Source organism: Harpia harpyja, chromosome Z (genome assembly GCF_026419915.1).
Source record: "Harpia harpyja isolate bHarHar1 chromosome Z, bHarHar1 primary haplotype, whole genome shotgun sequence".
NCBI classification, from domain to species: Eukaryota; Metazoa; Chordata; class Aves; order Accipitriformes; family Accipitridae; genus Harpia; species Harpia harpyja.
This window is the reverse complement of record NC_068969.1, coordinates 88577839-88599176: the sequence shown is the minus strand read 5'-3', so window position 1 is coordinate 88599176 and position 21338 is coordinate 88577839. Positions and strand designations below refer to the sequence as shown.

Below are 21338 nucleotides of genomic sequence, written 5' to 3'. Positions count from 1 at the left end.
AAATTTTGCATGTATAGTCACCTGTCCCTGAAAAATGAAGGTGCTTTCAGAAACATCCAGTAAGTTTCTCATCTCCAACAAACCCACTGATACTTACTTCAGATGCAAGTTTATTATAACATTTTCAACTCTACTATACAGAGGCTATGATCCAATGACAAATCTGCAGTTTTCTACTTCCACTTAGAAAATAACACTGGTTTTATGCCTGCACAAGCAAAAGTGATTTAAAAAACTGCCTTTTAAATAATGTCTTTCAACGAATTCCTTTCATTCTGACCCACACAAATATAACTGACATTTTGTTTAAAATGCTTCAGAACAAGCAAGTCGGTGAACCTGAGTATTTTGCTATTTACAAAAGCATGCTTTGTGTTAGAAAAATTTAAAAATTCAAAAGTGATTGAAATTATCTTAGACTCGGTTTACAAAACAAAAGCACTGATGTAATTCTACAACTGCCTATGCTGGTTTCAAAGAATATAGTTCTCAGATATCTGATCATGGATTTCTTTATAGTAAATAGAAAGCAACTAGCCAAGAAAAATCTGTCATACAATAGCTTCAAAGAACAACAGGAAAGGGATCTGAGAAGCAGCAAACAATAACAAATGCCTGACATGTCTGAGGGAGGAAATTTAGATGAAGTTGCATCTCCTCAAAGAGGAGGACAGTGTGCTCCACCACAGTCCCTGGCTGCCAGAGTTGTTCTAAATAAGACAGAATTGCCCCAATATCTGGCAGAAATGGTGTTTTCTGGAAAACACGCTGCAGAAGAATATCTCAGCCATTCACGCTTTCAAACGATGCCTGCCCTGCCTCTATTCAAAACAGTTACCACAGCACTAACTCCACTGGCTCCATAAACAAGTCTGGTAAAAACCTGCACCAAAGCACAACAAGGTAGCACAGAAATTTCTGTGGTTGAAAACCATAGTTATGTCCCTGACTGTCCTGACAAGCACCTGGCTCTTTCCCCTGTTCATTATACGGCAAACATACACTTTACTGCAGTGAGACTCTTGCCGCACCACACAACATCACATTGTCGCCTGCCTTCCCCAAGGACATCTTTCTCATCACTCATAACAATGTGAATCCTGCATTTGTTTTCCTCTTAAATACAGATGGGTCTACTGAACTAGGGGTGAAGAGGCAAAGGCTAGTTTCAGGCACAAAATCTTCCTTAGATAGGATTGTTCCTCTAAGGATAGATGTAAACAACATTAGGAGTCCAGTATCAAAAGCAAGCATGCCGGTCATCCCCAGAAACTGATAACGCACCTCTTTTTAGTAGCCTGAAGTGTTATTATAATGGCCAAGAGTTTTCTCCTATTTCTCTTTGTGCTGTGCACGGTTACACCCCAAATTTATTATTATTGTTATTGTTCTTATTAATCTCCTTTTTTTAAAAATCTTTTTATGTTAGTTGTGAATAGCCCTTTTTGTCTGTTGAGGAATACTATGGATGGCTATTTTGTAGAGATAGGAACAGGATAAATCCCTGAAGACACTCCACAGACTGCTCCAGTAAGTGCTTAGCTGACAGCAGCCTGGTGCACAGGAGCACAGCAGTATTTCTTCCACATGGGCACTTGTGGCCACAACTCCCAAACCACCTGTATAGCCTCTGGACTCCTAAGGCTGAGGGACTACATAGCTAGCCAGCTTTCATGGTTTTTTTGCACTAACTACGTGAAACAAGGGAGATATTTTCTACCAGCATTTCCCATTTCAAAGGCCTACTCTTGGGGAATTAAAAAAAAAAATCAAGCTCAAATTGTAGCCATTGGCTTATACTGCTCCTTTTTAAAAATGTTAATTTAGACTCAGTAAGGACAGAGGAATATCTTAAACTGATCACAGTGCACAACGTGCAGGCACGGGGGAGAATTTCACAACTCCTTGTCTTATAATGGGTGAAGGAAAAAAGCAAGAGGGGAAAAGATGGAGTGGAAAGCTCACGTGTATATGATAAGAGCAGGTTTTTCATAACCCACTCCTTACAACCCTCCAGAATTAGAAATTGCTGGTAACTTAAGCAAAGATTTTACAGAAGGAAGGCAAAATGGCAGCTCGCTTATATCTGGCTAAACAATTAAGTGATTCATTTGGAAAATCCCACGTGATCCAAAAAGAGGGTTAAATGCTATATTACTAGAGAGGAATCAAAGATAACAGAGTAAGTAACTTTCACGGGGGAATATTAAGCTACACTTTTGATGCTGGATGGTTACCACACTTGGCATGAGAAGCACATGTCCCTTCACAAAGGACAAGCTCCTATCATCACCTCTAGCACTTCCCATTTGCCCTCACATCCATCCTGTCTTCAGATGTTCTCATTTCATGTTGCTCAATTCCATCATCATCTTCCTTGCTGCCACTACTAAAACATGCATCAGTTTGCTGTTCAGGCCACCACAAATGCCTTTTGCTCTAGCTTCAAAGTATCTTTTCTCACCTACTCCTCTTCAAAATACCCTTGCTGCACTTATGTCATCTCTGCTTCTCACCATCTGAAAATCTTTTACAATTGCATCCTACTACTGCTGGAGTTCACCCCTCCACTTTCATCCCTTCCAGTCCCTCCACTGCTTTGCACAACACTTGTCCCATGCGGCCATGCCCCGTGCCAGCCGCACTGCTGCCTGCCCTCTCACACAACAACTCCTCTTCCACCACACATTAGCCCTTCTGCCCCCCTCATCCTCTCCTCGGAGCTACAGCCTTCACCCTGGCTTCAGATCTACACATGGCAGAGCCTATCTTAGCCTGTGTTTTGGAAGGCATACTTACTGTACTTTAGAGACATTTTAATACCAACCTGCATGGAAACTTTGATCTTTATAAGGTAAGATATGCTAGCCACCCTTTGGAAAAGACATGAAAAAAATAAAATCATTTGTGCTAAAGGGAACACCATGGCTGTTCAAAATGTATCTAATACTACATTTAAACCCGATTATTTAAGCACCTCTTCCCTCAGCACAGTGTTCCCTTAGCACAGAATTACATCTATTTAATGCCAGGTTTGAATGTAAAGCAGCACTTCCAATAAAAGCGTTAGGGATCTATAGGCTGCTAAAGAAATGGAGTTCATAGGACAGAGTGAAACTAGAAAGAAGAACCTTATACTATGTTTCATCAATTCCTTTCCTACATTTGCAATAGTTATCGTACAGTTAATATAATTAACTTTTGTTACATATGTTGCATATGTAGCACACATACAATCTACATCCTTATATATATATGCACTAATAAAAAAAAGATACTGTAATGCAGCTAGACAATATCACAAACAAATGTGACTGATGGAGATGGCTGCACCCACAATCCATTTGCACTGCTGGCACAAATGTGTGTATTTGGCAGACCAGTCTTTCCCACTCTTATGACCACTTGCACTTCCCTCCAAACATTGCTGGTAGAGGCTTGTTCATTACACACATGAAAACAAAAATACCACTGAACTCTGAGGATGCTTTTATTGTTGCCACAAGAGGTGTCCCTGTGTATGTCTATGCACACATCAAGGGAGCTTCCCCATTCCTTTTCACAGCTGTGAAGCAAGCTGCAGTGAGACAGCACTGTAATTAGCACACTGTTCATTTCCTCTGTGTGAAGCCAACTTTGTTATCGGAACTATTTGATTTTTTTTTCTTCAACCAAAGATCACCTTGTGGTCCATTCTAGAAAACTTCTAGGTAGAAAAATACTTGGAGAAAGTGATGCATGTTGTGAGCCTCTTCCAGACTCTGCAGCTGGAAAAGGCAGAAGGATTCATCCAGCTCCCAAGGCGGACCAAAATGCAGCCTTTCAGGGTGGAGAAGAGGAAGAGGAGATGAGAGAAAAGTCTGCCAGCTTATTTAGTTCTTTGCAGAGTTCTTTGCACTCTGTTTTTGGATGTATGACCTTGCCTTTAGCTGCATTTAAATGCAGATCACTCAAGGGCATTGACTTTACCATGCTATCAGCGCTGCACACATGCAATCCACCATTTTACTGAGACCTGCCAACCTTACTAGCAATGACTGTACATTTCTTCCACAACTTTGATCAAGACATTGAAGAGCTTTTGGCCAAAAATTTCTCCCAAGGATGATACATCCCAGCATTTCTCACATGAAGGTCTGGGGAAAAGACTGATGCAGAGAACCTTATTAGAAGCAAAACCAAAAAAAAATTAGGGCCTCCCAGGCCATATAAGAACAGCCTGGAAAGATTAATATACAAAGTGTTGAAAAATATATATCTTGTAAATAAAATAAAATTTCAGTGCCACAACTACTTTGGTCAAACACTGGAACAGGCTTCCTAGAAAGGTGGTCAATGCCCCAAGCCTGTCAGTATTTAAGAGGCATTGGGACAATGCCCTTAATAACATGCTTTAACTTTTGGTTAGCCCTGAAGTGGTTAGGCAGTTGGACTAGATGATCGTTGTAGGTCCCTTCCGACTGAAATATTCTATTCTATTCTATTCTATTCTAGTTGGGATTAGTATGTGTGGTAGCAATTGTTAAAGCTCAGTGTTAGAAAAGTGCAACAGAGCTTCAGAAATATGCACGAACTTGATCTCTGTCAGCTTCTTTGCACACACAAAATAAGCTCACTTAGGCAGAAACCCAGAAGCCGTACATTAGCCCTTTAAGAAAAGGGTTTATTTTATTAGCTTAAATCTGAGGAATAATTTATATCTTTCCATTATACCCATTCCCTGCAGAGGCATTTATTTCCTGGCTCCCTCAGGCAAGCCCAGCCCACTCCAGAGAGCAGGTTGCAGCAGGAACTACCTGAACAGATCTTTCCTCTGCAAACAAATGAACTTGGAGAGCGACAGACGTGGCAACAATTCCAGCTCCATCCTCTTCCTCCTTTCCTAGCAAGACACACAGGAAGGAAAGAATTGGGCTGGATCTTGCAATGAGCCTCAGTAATGTATTCCTCCACCAAAGCAATGCCCTTCTGCTTCACAAGGCCTCCCCAGAGATTTTGGGGATATGCTACCTCTTTGGTAATAGAGCTTCTTCTTGGCAGAGTCCAAGTGCTCAATCCAGTCTCTCAGTCAAAACATATATCCACTAGACTACCACAACAATTAAATAGTGTAGGTAAACAACAGTGAAACACATTTCCAGGAGTTCCATGAGAAATTCATACTCACAGAAAACATTTTTTCAGCATCACTCTCACCACATCTGAGAAAAGCACTTCTCCACTGCTTCCCACCCCATTCTGCAAGGCACAACCAAAGCACCTTCTCAAATCTGCAAAAAACCTCTGACACTGGTCTATGAATAAAGCATGAAGAGACTACAATTACAGTTATCAGCATTTAAAAGTAGGTAATTAAGCCATAATTCACATATCAGTACAAAAGAGCAAAAACAACAGAAATAATTTATGATATAAGCACTACCTGAAATGGGGACATCGTGCTCCTACAGAGCGATGTTTGTTCTGAGCTCATTCCAGACACTGAAGCTAGAAACACATCCCAACTGGCTTATTTCTTCGCATTTCTAAATACAGAACCAATTTAGGCTTAACACTTATCCTCTAGGTACCAAAACCCACACTAGATAAGTCACACAGGTGCCTCATCTTTGGAAAACTGGCCAAGTGGCCTGAATACAGGGCAGCTGTGAGAGGACTTTGCTGGGCCAGATTCCTGACAATCCACCAGTTGCTAGGTGTCTTTGACACTATTTTCACAAGTTCATTTGTCTAATGACAGTTCAACCTCTCTCCCACTCCTTCCTCTCCCTAACAAGCTTACTTATATCCTCCCAAACTTGGAAAAACGTAACAAGGATTTACAGGTTTATTTCTATGTGTAGGTATGCTGAAGCATGCTTCTCAGGGTCCCTGTGGACCTCAGATAGTTCAATCCCCATTCAATCAAAGCATGGGGAAGGATGTGCCACTTCACTGTCTTGGCAAATCAACACAGCCCCTGGTCACAGCTGGTTTCTCAGGTAGATGCTGGGGAAGGTCCTTGCCCTCAAGTTCACAGTGTTGATTCTGATGGACTTGGAGTGAAAGCAAATTTTAAAGTCAAAGGACACTTATTGAGACCAGCCAGCCATTATCTTACTTAGACCTGAGTGGCTCAAAACAAGTACTCAACTCTATCGAACCACCACAGGGACACATGGGAACTGGAGATCCCTCAAACGCCATCCAGACCTGTAACAGCAAAGAACTTCAGGCAGCCATATGAGCACCTTCGACTGCAGAAAGATACCAGAAATTGTACAGAAGAGCATGGGAGAAACCCTCAGTCCACCGAAGCCAGGAGGAGTTTTGCCACTGATTTAATGACAGCCAGGATTATCACTGCAATCCTTGAAATAAAAAACAAAAGAGCATGCAGGAGGACTAGGGAGAGAAGGCTGCAGCTACAGGGGCATTAAGAAAGACACCAACGTTAAACGCATTAAACCTGTGGCTGAACAAGTGCTTGGCAGCTTTGACCTCTCTGGGATCCATAAAGGAAAGCATAGCTTTTACTACCAGTGAAAACACTGCCCTGGCTCCAGCACCAAGAAGGACATTAGGAAGGTTTGTGTTTTTAACAGGATTTATAGGTCTACGCACTCCTTCAGTGTAACCAAACAGGTTTTTCAGATGTATGTTTTCCTTTGGTTTCTCTAGGGTGCTTGAGAGCTGACCAGGTCGGGCACGCAGCAGCAGGGTCCCCTGAGCCCCACATCCCGGGTAGGGAGCAGAAAAGACCAGACTCCCCACAGCCTCAGGAGAAGAGCTCCCACCTCCAGCCACGGTCTGACCCCCTTCTGCATCCCAGCGAGGGACTGGGGCAGGCTCCCCACCAGGAGAAGAGGGGAAGGGAGGTAGCAAACCCTCACAGCTGAGGCACAGCGGGATCCAGGCAGGCAGGACAGGCTGAAGGAGCGACCATGGCACTTCCAGTGTGCCTGATGCCTACTCTGCTGCAAGTCACCCTGAGCCCTAATAAATAATTGGCCCTCAACCTGAACCGAGCTTCTTCCACTTTGGATTCATTTAGGTAACACCATCTATTTCACCAGTAACCTGCCCCAGCAAAACAGCTGCAACACAAAAAGACCTTTAGTGGGCTTCCAGATCCAGGCCATTGCGCTGGCTAACACTCAAACTTCAACAATTGGTCCCTATCCTTGCAAACACAGCCTGGATAAATCTATTTTCCCAACAGCCTTTTACCGTAAAAATAATGCATTCTAAAGTACACTAAAAATGTCTTTACCAAACTGTATAAACAACACAATAGCTTGAGAAAGAATGTTTTATCCAGCGTTTTCAAAGATATTATCTGTAAATATAATGGTACAAACAGACATCATGTTTGTAATTACATGCTTTAAGAAAAATATCTATGTGCAGGGGTAAAAAAAATGGCTTCGTTGTTCCCAAAATGCAAGTCCCAACATCTCAAAGTAAATGCAAATCCCCAAGTATTGCTAGCAATAACGGGGCTTTTTTCCTCTATGGTGCCATTCCTATGTTTCCTCTAGCTGCCACTAGCCACTACAATTTAACATAAATATTTCTTCACTGTTCAAAAGACGTACTTCAGAAAATCTTTATATTTTAAGTTGAATTGTTTAAACATATTTTACTTGTGCTTAGACAAGAATAGTGGCAAGATACTCTCCCTGAGCAGCCATAGAGTTTCAATGACCTTTGCTGCAACTTAGCTGCAGCTACGAACAATTCTACTCAAAAGATGCTAAAAAAGCACTAGGGAAACTGTAAACAAACACAAAACAACCATACTCAAATCATCAATAACAAGGACAAAGAGATAAATATGCCTTTCTAATGTTCAGTGATATTTTTATAACATCCACCAGACAGTTCTTGTCGACGCATTGCAGTAAGTGTTGTCATGGACTTGTTTAACAATGGAATGCAATGGGATTCAAGGCTAAACACACAATGAAACAGCAATTAAACCCAGGGAAGGAAAGGAGTAATAAACTGAAAAACAAAATAGGAGATAAAAGAACAACATTTCTCTGTAACATTAATTTTCTAACTATATACATCTTAAACAAAAATGGGGGGGGGTGTCCCCAATTAATAACTTAAGAGAAGAAGCAACTGAGTAGAATTAATTTCTTTTCTATTCGGGGTAACAGAACAACCATAATTCCATGTACAGACTGGAGACAAGGTATGTGATGATACGGTCATGCCCAAAAGCCTACATGTAGATTTTTATAAAAATTAAATATGCACATACGGTTGCTTTGACAAGAGCTGGTCCTCTGCCGGTTTACACTGCAAAAGTCCACCAGGACCCCAAGAACCTTACTCATTCGCACCAGGTAAAATGCCAGTCTTCAGCCTCTACACCTGTGCCCAAGACACTGCCTGCATGCAGGAAACGTGCCATGGCAGATTCTCCAAACAACATCAGCTTTACGCACCAAGTATTTGTAGGTACTTCTTCACTGTGAGGCAGCTTTGTGAGAAATGCAGAGGAACCGTTTGAGCAGACACCTCTGGGCACAAGTAAGAAGCATCTCCCCCACATTTGCTTAAGGCAAGACAGCACAAGGGAAGCCTGACAACTAGCAGCAGAGGCAGCTCTCCGTTCTCGTCAAAAGAGTGAGAAAAAAGGGTTCAGTGACCACTCGCGTCCCAGAATATAATCTGAAGGATGCTTCTAGCAAGGTCCCGGCACAAGCTTGAAGAGAAAAGCACTAACAGAGAAATTTCCTAATGAAGACCGAGAAGCAGCCCTCTTTTGATATGAAATATCAGCAAGTTCATCACTTTGGTTTAGATGCAGTGCCTTTTTAAAAGGAAGCGTAAGCGTTGGTAGAAGCTATTGCCACCGTTTTTGACTGCTAAGTAGCCCAAATAAACTGGAAAAAAATAAAGCATTCTGTTACATCCAAACCAATGACAAAAGTACACTCCAAGCGAAAAAGAACAAGAAGAATGGAAGAGATCCCGAGACGTTAACTAGCTGACTCCCCTGGCTCAAGGCAGGATCAATGCTGCCCAAGTTCCTCCTCAAAGACAGGGTTTGTCCACCCTGTTCTGAAAGCACCCCCTGCACAGTCACCTAACCCACAGTGCTGGGAACTTCTTCCCACCCAAACAATTCCCTGCCTGCCCTCTGCCACCTTCCACAGCTAGTACATATTTTGGCTTTTTTAAGGGCCTAACAAATCTTTGGCCTTGATAACACTGTAGCTGAGTGATACAGAATGGCCAGCAATGTGGCAGAAGGCCACACTAAATAATTCAGCACAGCCTCCATTTCTGTACAGCTGTTTTCATGCACAAGCTGAGCTCTAGCCTGTTGATGACTTCAGAGCTGGATTATTTTTGTTTGTTTTGAAGAGGAGGAGAGTTGAAGGGTTGTGTTTTATTTTGTTGGGTTTTAATAGCAGATCAGCCTTAAACCTTGTGGGTTTTCAGTCAAGCTTATTGCAATACTCCTCCCTTGGTGACAAAGTGAAGGACATCTGCTGTATTGGGTGTTTCTGAAATTGCATACACTGGCATTTTCCCAAAGCTGATGCCTCAAAATAAGCTACACCTTCTGCCTCCTCGCTAGCCTCAACACAGGCTCACTCTCTTCACAGGCACAGGCAGAAGAACAAGCTTCTTGTTGAGAACTGCAAGATTTGGCCCCAGGAAAAGGAATTAGAATCCAACAGAATTAGAAAAAAAAAAGGCAGGCACCTAAAATACTGCTTATTTGCTGCAAAACCAAATAGAATTCCTCTAAAAAAAAGGAACCCAGTAACAGGTAATGACATACTTATGTCTGCAAGTCTCTGGTGCTCTGCACTGCTAAGTTGCCTCTAATGTTATCCACTTTAAAGAGAAACACATATTAGACATATTGATGCATTTCATTCAGTGCACATGCAATATGCCCAGATGCTTTCCAGGTCCTTATTTTCTACAGCATCACCTTACCACAGAAAATTGCCTTCCTCAGTCCTGTTTCCACTGTTGCACCCTCTCAGTCAGCCCTTTGCTCTTCACTCAGCTTCTGTCAGCTCTTCCAGCTTGCATTGCTTTCATCCCTGCTGGAAAGCACCATCCCCAAAAAGATGTCAAGCACAAAGACAGCAGGAGCTTATGGTTCACCAAGGCTGCAAGGGAAGCCTGGCACAATTTTAGGCCACAAACAAACATCACAGCATGCAGCAAGGAGGCGGTCAAAAAAGCATAATGCTGCGATGCAGCTGTCACATAAAGCTTTCACGCTGCACTGCTGTACTGGTATACACGGTGATGGCAGGGCAAAGGAACAACTAGGCTACTGAAGGGATTAACTCATAATGGAAGATCAAGCACACAAATACAGTATAACTTGAACAACCAGCCATTTCAGAAATATATTCTAGTGCCAAATGCAGAAGCTCAGACACTTTATATGATCACAAGTAGGTGGCTGCAGGAACTCAGCCAAGAGCAATAAAACCTGCAATGACTCCGCAAATCATGAAGATGAACAGAATGAAAGCATCCACTAATTTCTTCCTCAGCACAGGCTGGCAACACTGATCTCTCATTTAAAGGTACAGCTGGCAGCAAGACCATTTACGTGTCACCATGAACAACACCCAGCCACACTAACCTGACCCACACCAGACCTGGGCACACAATCTCATTTTTGTTGAATTAATGAGAGCACATAATACAGAGCTTATGCTGGCTTTGTGCTTTTTATGCCTGCTGTATGTCAGCAGAAGGAAAAGTGACAATACCTGATCTGGCTGCTAGTGCAGAATTAATCTACCAATGTTTTTAAACAATCTGAACCAGAGAGCAAGTTTATAGCACATCAGCACTTTGCATCACATGGTCACTATTTTCTTTAACTTGTCACCAGCTGTCTTAAAGCTGTGTTTAGTGCACAACCGAACTGTGGCAAGAGGTAAGGTGGAGAAAAGTTTTCAGTCTCCCATATGGCAAAGTAATCAATACTTGTGGAGAATGGGATATCTTCTAACTCTTGAACTGCTGGATAGACATAAATATATCCTGGATGCCTTTATCAGAAAGAAGGGGGGCCAGGGGGAAGGAGGAAGAAGAAGAAAAAAAAAAATCTTTTCAAGCATTACACAGTGCCAAAACATGTATTAACATTCTTGCCAGTCTGTCGTTAAAAATATCATTCAGTGTTTCGCTGTCAATGGCAACACAATTTATGTTGGTGCATAAAATCATACAGAGGAATTAGGAAGCTTGGGAATGAACTGTTCACATACACAGGTCAGAAAACTTCTGCAATAAGGCATATTAATAGAAAATGAGCTTCCGTTCTGACATGTAACTGTTAACTAAAAAAAAGGAGTTACCTCTTTCAGTTGACTTGATTTACAATATACATATCAGATTACTTATTTTCTCATGTCCTATGTGACATCAGTCACAACTCTACTGTTGCAGACACTACACAAATACATGTAAGCACAAAATCCCTGCCCAGAAAAATCCCAATCTAAGGAGTGAACAGGAAAACAAAAAATGGAGGAAAAATAATACACCATGGGAACAAAAAATGATCTGACTGCTGATGGACATGCTTTGAAGTACCTGCTCTTTTCCTTCCTATCTTTTAAAATAGATCGCATTCTTTCACATGTATTTCCTCAGTCTCATTCTGACAGCAACTTTGCACCCAAACACAGGCCAGCCTGTGCACACTCTTCTGTGTGCCCCCATGCAAGCCACCCATGACAGACCTGACCAGGATCCCACAGGGTGTCAACAACAAAACACTCATGACTCCAGCCAGCGCTGGATCAGGCCAGTGAACACAGCTCCATGCATTAGCAAATGCTGGAAGACCAGTACACATTTACATTTTAAACCACATTTCTCTTTTGTGTTTTGAAATCACCATCTAAACAAGACAGTGGTACCAGCCTGGCCGAACACACAGACAAGCCCAGGATATGGCCAACTCTACCGCAACAGCAAAGAACATGGAAACACAGGATGGGCAAGATGGGCTAGAAACTGGCTTTTTTCCACATAGTGCTGGCTAGAAGACACCGAACACATGGCAAGAGCAGAAAATCCAGAAGCTGTATCCCACCATGGAAATCTCTAACCCTTTCTACCCCTCGTCCTACCTCAACTCTTCTTAGTTCAGCATGGAGGAACTGGGAAGGCACACAGCTTGGCAAGGCAGACGATCAACTACTCACTTCAGTATCAATATGTAAGTCCTACTGCCACTTCCTCCTCATAACATGCAAAAGCATGCTGGAATCGTGTATCAGTTTGAAATTCACTTCAGCGATTTAGAAAATAGAATTACATTGTTGAATTATTTCTGTTAATTCCGTTTCCCAGTTCTCATGCACATGAAACCCATGCATTGAAGGTAAAAATTGCAGCTCACTTGTCCCTCTAGATCTAACTAGGCATACAAATAACATACTTTAGAAAAAAAAATTTGGAATTTCTTCCTGCCAAACAAGATGATTCATGACTTTTTAACTGTCTCACCAAGTGGTTTCAGAGTCCCTCTGCCTATGTACTTCTGAACATTTTCCAGCATATGTGCTCAAATTATTCCCGGACACACTGCCAGAGTACAAATTAAACCCTGTTTATTTAGTCACCTTTTGCATGGGCCTCATCGCAGAACTGAAAATTTCAGAAGTGTTGAGGATTGTGTGAATATCAGAGTGCACCATTGCCTTCAGCTGGAGCAACATCAACCAACACAGTGCACTTTGGAAAACTCCCACATTTGAGGTAAAACCAGACCAGACAACTAGAAGTTACTGACAGAGTACCAAATTAATCCAATCCCTGGATATGCACTAAAATCCTCTCTTCAGATTGAACTTTCTGCCACCCTTTGCTTTCTGATCTTTTCAACAGGACTTTGACTCCTAATCTGAAACTTTGGTCTTTAATTTCCTCCACTGTAGAAATGCATGCATATTCTGAAACTGGCCTGGAAGCAGTTTGTGCAAATGTCCATTACGAAACTCTTATTTTTCCCCTTCCATGCCACTGCTGTCGGGTGTGCAGATGGTACAACAGTACCAGGGCTAATTCAATGCAGGAGCATGAAAGCCAGCAATGGGGCAAGGCAGGATGGCCCTTCGCAGCTGGCTGGACAGAGCTCCCTTGCTTCACTCCTTTGGCAGTGCCTACTGGCTTGTCTTTTATTTGACTGAATAATGAAGTGAGCTTATTTGTGAACTAAAACATTTTAGAATTAATTCTGTTTCATCATATTTCTCACATACAGAAATCCAGGTAGTTAAATTGTCCATTAGTACAGCAGGCTTTGGTTTGAAGAACCTTAAAAATCAGTCCAGGAATTTGCTGTTGTTGTCTGCACCCCTTGGGTATGAAATATGTCCTTTATTCCACTTTCTCCTCTCTGTTCCCAACTCAAATACCTTCTATGGCCAAGGTACCTGTGAATAAGCAGTTGTGTTTTCAACTGGGTCCCAAGGAATTATGCCAGGTCATCCTTGAGGAACCACAAGATCGCAGATTAAGAAAACAGTGAAGATGCTAATGAACCTGGCCGCAGCCCAGGTGTTTGCCCAAAAACTCCTGGAGGGAGGGTATATCCTCTGAGAAAGTAACAAAAGCTCAAAAGAACTTCAAAATTGTTACTTACGGACAGAAGGAAATAAAACAGCATGGATCCAAGGGATAATTAACTGAGGCTGTAATACAGACATGCCTTTGTAAGGACAGGGTACGGGTATATTGCATGTGATAAAAAAGCTGCCAGACTGTCTTGCACACACCAGCATTTAACTTCCACTTTTGGACGCCTACTCCCTCTTAAGAGAGTCAACCTCTTGGGCCAGCAGTTAATGTGGAGGCAGCAGGGAAGCTACACTGTCATCTCATCTTGCTCAGAGTAAGTCCACCTGGAAGGCCAGCCACGGCCACCAGGCTGCACTTGCTCCTCTTCCTTCACTGCTACCAAGGCTGAGTTCCAGCAGTGTAACAGTGAAGGGAAATGCTGGTGCAGATGTGGCCCAGGATTGTACATGCATATGAACTAGCATATGAATTCAGGACACGCTGCCTCGAGTGCTCCAAACCGTCATGGGAACAGCCCTTAGCCTCAGTACCTCTCGCTTCTCTGCAGGATGAGGGGACAAAGGTTGAAACGTGGTTCCTCTGGCTTCCATTTATTCTCGGAGAGGAGGTGGCTGTGAATGATGAACCTCCACCTCAAGCAGCTGCACTCCTTTCTTTGGAACCATGAGATGGGATGCACCTGCATCCCATGGGATGCACATCCCCTGATAGGACATGCCATGAGCAAGCTGCATTAGAAGCAGTTTCCACTTCCACTACAGACATATTTAACTTCTAAACAGGTTACAGAGGAAGGATGCTGGCCCACCCTAGCATCCTATGTTAGGATCTCAGAAACCTGGACAGGATTGTGTTTCACCACACCTTTCTAACATTTTCAGCACATTGCTGCACTTATGTCACTTCAGACCTTCTTTGTAAATGAAGTTAAACAACATCTCCTGACTACGAAAGAGCATTGCAAGGAATGGTGCACACAAAGATCACCAGGCACTGACATTATTACAGTGATGGAAAACACAGGCGCCTAAAATAGAAAGCATTAAGCCAATATCACATCGCCCAGAGCAAATCACCAACCCAAACAAACAAACAGCCAGACAAGCAGAGAACAGGCATGACCGTGCAAACTCCGTAAAGACCACTAGGAGGAAACATACTGGACAGAAAAAAGTCGGGGAAAAAGAAACCCTAGAAAACTTGACACGCTTGGCACGCTGCAGACCCAGCCCAGGCAAAGACTATCACCAAGCTTATCCAAGGTGGGAGAGTCTCCAGACACTCGGATGCTCTGTGGCTGTGAGCAGCCCTGTGCTACATCTTACTCTCAGCTCTCCCCAACCCAGTCAGAGGAAAGTCTGCTGAACGCTCACCACTTGTAGGAACACTTCAATACGCTGGTATTAAACAGTGAATACATAAGCATCCCTCCTCCTTCACACCTACACTTCACCAAAGAAGCTGTAACAGTATCAGAAACAAAACCCAACCCCAAACAAGAACAAACCAGCAGAGACACTTAAGAGGGAAAGACTTGGTGTAGCAGAATACAAGAGAAGTTAATTAAGCTTTGACCTCAAGCACTTTTAGGCAACTCCAGTGGTTGTAGGCAGGAGCATGCGGTAGCTCAGGAAAGTGCATTTTGAGAATAGTAAGCAACATACAGTGTAGGACCAAGTGGAAGTTTTATTTTCCAGGAGATCTTGAGTCTCGAAGCCGGGAGCCCATGTTTGTCCCTCTTCCTGGAGAATTAATACCCAAATACTCCTTTGGAAAGACAAAATTGACACGCAACCTCCAGCATCATCTCCTTAGGAGATACAGCCCCTCTGATGGCTACAGGGAACTGCTCTGGATGTCCTCCGTGGCTCAGCATCTCTTTACTTCTCTCTGCTGCTCCCACAGGAAACATTCATCAGGCTCTCATCAGAGAATAATTTACAAACTTCTGAGATCACTTATTTTCTGCTCTCGAGATTTGACTACTCCCACAGTATGTTTGTCCCAGGGCAGCGAGATACTTCTTTGCCAATGTTAAAGGTCAATGTTGGTAATCAATAACATTTATTTAAAACAAATAAACAAAAAACAGTCACCTACCATTAAAAAAGAAGGAAGGATTTTCCATGACAGAGATTTGGTTTTCCATACTAGAAACTGCTTTCAATAGAAGGAACAACTGCCATACATAAATTCTTTAATATCTGAAGAGTGTTTCATCAACTATTTTGCTTTTTATCTTTCATGGATAGTCTTTTTTCCATGTACAATGAAGCCAGTGGCTTCCTGAAGACAGCATGGTCTTATTCTATATACTGTGTTTGGTACACTGTGAAATGAAAAGGCTCAGCTTGCCACTCTCCTTACAGAAAGAACTGGATAAATATAATTTTATTTGTATCAGTTAAATAAGCATAATTTAGGAGGGCAAAAGCTAATTAAATTCAAGTTCTATTTACTTAAACAATGTATTATTAGCACTGAAAGAAGAGACAACATGTATGATGTTTCATTTTATCCTTGGCTAGTCAATTCTGAAAATTAGAATGGCTTATATGGAGTAATTTTATGATGTGGTTAACAGTATTTTGCTGTCTAGAAGGTGGAAACAGGCTCCTCAAATTAACTGAAAAGCATCTGCTTCAAATACTTAATTTTCTGTTTCATTAACATTTATTTTCTAAACCATGACATTTATGTCTGTTATAATTAGATTTTAATGTATTGCTGCCACAAAAATTACATATAAAGAGAAGTGTATCAAAATAATGCATTTTTGAAATGGAGTAATTTCATAGAGTATTTTTAAATTATATTTCACAAAAAAATTATATTACCCAGCAAGGTCCTTGAGCTTTCTGAATGCATTCCCTCTTCTGTAACAAAAAAGAAACAGCTGTCACTCAGCCGACCAGATCACACATACTATTTTAGATTTGCAAAGAAATTCGGTAGCTGACGAAGTGTGGCAGTTTGAAGTAACAGCACTGTATGGATGCATCCTCCAGCTGTGTAACAGCTCCTCACATACAGCAAGTCAACAAAGTACCTTGCACATAATCTTTAAAAATGTGTATTATAAACACAGAACTGCAGTTATTCTCAGGTAATTTGATGTGAAGTACAAGCCTCTCAGACAGACATTCTTGGAATAAAGAGTGTAAAATCCACTCTATATAGATCCTAAGCATGTTTAAATACAGTATGAAAAGCATCCTAATTTTGGACCCAGCATACAGTAGATCTCTCCCTCAAAGAACAAAAACCTGTGCTTTTATAGAGGCTGGAAAGAAGGGACTAATTCCTATCTTTTGTCCACTTCCACTTTTCCTGTGGAAAATAATGTGTTATGACCGTATGCTGACATTTTTAAAGTTGCATGTGAACCATATGCAATTGCCATGACATGGTATTCCATAGTTCCACCGTGCCCTTTAAAAGGGACTAGAACACATCAGAGAAATACCTGAATTCACCGCAATGCAAATATTTGTCATGTTCCCTCAGTCTTCCCAAGAGATGCTTTCTCTATCCCTGCTTATGGATGAAGATTCAACAGATTTTAGGTAAGCTCAGCTAGCCAGAGAACTGCTTAATGAAAAGTCTCAGGAACTGCACAATCAGAAAGGACTCTCACATCTAATTTAAATGCTGATTTGATTGTGTTCTCCAGCAAAGTCATGCAAATAAAGCAGAAGCAGTTGGAAAGAATTTCCAGAACTGATTAAGTAATTGGAACCAACTAAGAGAAAATAAATGCCTTGACTCAAGGACTTTTTCAAGATGGACAGACCTCTTTGATCTTCCCAGATGCACTGAGAAGTACCCAGATTAGGAACAATATTGTGACGGGCAAGACTGTGAAGCTGCAACACTTTCAGACAGTAACTCACCAGAACAACTACATCAACCTCAGATGATCAGTATAAGGTCTGCCAAGACCTCCCCAAGTTTTAGATGGGAGTTGAGAGACAACCTTGAATCTTTCTCAATCACCTTAGGGTGTTCACATAGCCCCTTCCCATTCCCTGCAGAAGCCCTGAAAGCTTTTCATACCCTCATTCCCACAAACACACGCACTCGCCTACACAAAATACAAGAGGCTGTTAAAATATTACTACAGTCCCAGTTTCTGGGAAACTCACCCCAGGTGCTCCTGCTGCCAAGTCTCTGGAAGTCCACGTTTCACCACTATCCTCAGGCTTGCTAGGACACTGGGGACCCAGAAGAAAGACACCACCCCCACCAGTTCCACCCATAAGAAAACAAGTTGGTGACCGCCTAAGGGCAATCCAAACCACTCTCATCAGGTTGTTAGCAAGTTAGGAGACCCCTCTGGGACTCACCCATTTGGGCTGGTGAGAGGCTGTGGACCACAACCAGCAAGTTTCCAACGCTCAGGTCTGGTACGGGCTTTCACTTGTGCAAAGCTTAGGGCAAATGTTCCCAACTAAAATCACGTTCTCACATCCATCACTGTACAAGTGACTAATACACCCCAAGCCCTCTCTGCCTCCACCTGATGAGCCCCTAGTTCTTAACAGATGTATCACTATTAGTCCGCAAATGCACAGCTTTGTACCATGCTCTTATTAACTGGAGTAAATAAAAGGTGGGAAAATGCAATCTTCCCACATAATAACTGAATTCTCCTCAGTACTAACCAACATCTCCCAATATTATGATGTCCACAGGTTTACACAAATTTCACAAGCCTACATCTGGCTCTCAGGGTTATAATCAAAATATTAATTAAGAACTGGCCTTAAGTATGATCCTTAAGAGGTATCACTTGTAATATCTTTCTCTCTACCCTAATAACTGTTCTTGCAGTCTCCATATATCCTTATCTCCCTATATTCATCTCCACCTTCTTTATCTTCCATAAGAATTTCCTGTGAGACACAGTATCAAATGTTTCATTTTTAACAACTTGGATTAAACCCATTGCACTGTCCTTCTCTAAGCGGTCAGCTACCTTACCATGCAAAGATGCCAGATCAGTCTGACACAGCCACCTATGATAAAACCATGCTGAATTTTATCTATTAGCACCATGTCCTTGATTATTCTTTCTGTAAAAATTTGTTTTTAAAACCTTGCACAACACAACCAATATCACATGAGCACACCTCACAAATCCCTCCCCCCCACACTGCCTTTAAAGATACTGCATCCGATTTTTGCGAGCCTGAGGTTCCCACTCCCAAACTAACAAAGACAATGAAAACTTGTGCTGGTGCATTAGCAATCCTATGTTCCTTTAATACTCCAGGGTACAGATTATTTGTACTCCTCCATTTCCATCCCCATCTCATCACAATAAGCAGATAATTGTTTTGTTTCTGTCTTTGTTTCACCTTTTACCACCCTTTTGAAAACCATTCATTGTCCACCCACTACCCTCCTAGACATCAACATTCACGTACCCCTGCTGTCATTCTCATTGCAAACCACAGCAGAACAAGTCAAAAAAGACAACCATAGTTTATTAATAATAATGACTAGACTGCCCAAGTTTTAGTCCTCATACTCACAACCCAGTGAAGGCACCAAATAAATTAAGCTTATCTAATGCATGTCCTCACTCCTGTTACTACCTGGTTTTGAACTCTGAGTTCACCTATTTTAACCAATCACTTCGGGTTTTGAAGAAAAAATTCCATTTGATTACAAACTTCAACTTACTCATTTTTTGACAGAACATACAATTTCCTGCTTTGAGGAAGTGGAGAGAATGGTAATTTGGAATCTTACAGGGAAAAAACAGCCATAAATTGTGTGAAAGACAGAGTGAGCGGTGTCTCTTCACAGGCACTAACTCTACTTTTGAAAAATCAATTGAGACTACTGAAGGAGAAGAAAATAATGATTATAAAGGGGAAATAATTTTAAACTTACTTCAGAGAACTGAGCCACAGTACTGAAAACCATCATCCGCACACATGCCTGCATCAGACAGCAACATTCAACAGCCTCAAGACAACCAGAGAATGGGGTTTGGTTTCATTCACCCTGCTTTTGAATCAGCTGTTAACCAAAAGAAAGAGACTCTCCAGGCAGAAGCCTCGTGGTGTAGAACTTACATAAAGAGGTACTTCAGTGCAGCTCAACTCCATTGTCACAGCATCTAGAAACAAAATAAACCAGTGGCATTATTACACACCCATCAGGAGGCATTGATATCATTATACCCCATTCATGTCTGCAAACTAAGTCGACATCTTCCAGAATTAGGGGAAAAAAAGGATATTAATCTTATCAGCTATCCAGTTGCCCCAAATTTCCCCAGAATGAGGAAACACTGGTGTAATGATGCCCATGTAAGGCTGGAGAAGGGGTGGCTCGTCCTAGTTAACATGCTATGTGTTTTTTACACAATAGACACAGTAAACAAAACAGGTCAGGCTGAGCCCAGCCACTAAGACATTTGTAGTTGCAGCAAATGAAGTAGTGGGAATTGCAGCATTTCTTACCTCTAGAGGCAAAAAACAGAATTTGACCTTGAGGTATAGTTGTAGCAACTTTTACTCCACACCAATATCCCAAGTGTCTGGTGCTGGTTTTTTAGCAACTTCATAGAAGATATCCCCAAGGCAGGCTGCCTTAGATACCCTAAACAGCAAGCTACTGATACAAGTCATTACTGGAATTACTATAATTACAGTCATCACAGCAATTCTGATTTCTATTATTATATTTCAAACTCACTACATCCTCAAAATTCATACTGTAAAAATAATATTCCTGTCAACTAATAGAAGCATACCAGAAGCAACTCCACATCTTTAAAACAATAAGGTGGGCTCAACAACTACACACAAGTCTTCTACTTGCTGAAAAAAAGAGAGCCTGTCTTAAGAGCAGGCTGTCTCAGCTCAGATGTGGCCTTGTTTTTACAGCTGAACAGTTTCCAAGAACAACACAGTGTGCAGCCCACTGCTTGTTAATGCATAGGTACAGCCTGCTATGAGTCACATAGGATTTGAGAAGTTCCCTGCCTACAAACTGCAGAAATTAAATGCACAGCTTCAATCAAAACCAAAAATGACCCACCCACCCACCACCCCAGCACACACTCCTTTTAAACCACGAGTTTGTTAATATTCATCTCCTGGTGCCTGTCAATTCACCTACATTCACAACTACCTACATTCTTGCGGTTTGACTTCAGTACAACTTTAAAACAGAAGGTAAAACCCTTTACAAAATCACTGGCCACAAATGTTCAGCCAAAAAAAAAAAAAACCAAACCCAAAACCCTTTCGTACTGTAAGAAAAGGGTATCAAGGCAAACACTAATCCAGCCAGCCTAGTCAGCAGCGAGACTCAGACAGAGGGGTTTCTTATTTTCTGTGGAGGGAGGAGGTATCCCGCAGCTGACTCCAAGGCATCTCGCTTTGACAGACAGAGACAAAGCTCTGCAGTTTCCAGCAGCAGCATCCCAAACCCAACCTTAAGAGCAGCAGCATGGGAAGCACAGTGCTGTTTGTACAGAAGAAAACAGGGTCACAAGAGAATATAAGAAACCAAAACATTAATTCTACAAGGAGTATTTTAAGGTGGAGCTTTTCGCAAGTGTGACCTTACAGAACAGATGAAGCACGTTAACTTCTATCCCAGACCTGTCACCAACTCACAATTACTGCCACACACAGATTACATATATATACAGGGCATCTCTTCATGGCTGGCTGAATTGAGAGACATGCCAGCCAGCTGTTTTATACCATTGCTCTATTCTGCTGTATAAAATCCCTTCACCT

At 41.9% G+C, this 21338-nt stretch overlaps 1 protein-coding gene across 5 annotated transcripts in view; it reads right to left on the bottom strand.

Annotated features, from left to right (window-relative positions):
* ARHGEF28 (Rho guanine nucleotide exchange factor 28) overlaps positions 1–19705 on the bottom strand; it is a 118996-nt gene extending 99291 nt beyond the window's left edge. For all 5 annotated transcript variants that reach the window (XM_052777490.1, XM_052777493.1, XM_052777492.1 and 2 more), the window contains exon 1: positions 19659–19705. The gene's annotated coding sequence lies outside the window, so the exon portion shown is untranslated. The remainder of the gene's footprint in view (positions 1–19658) is intronic.
* Between the last annotated feature and the right edge of the window lie 1633 nt (positions 19706–21338).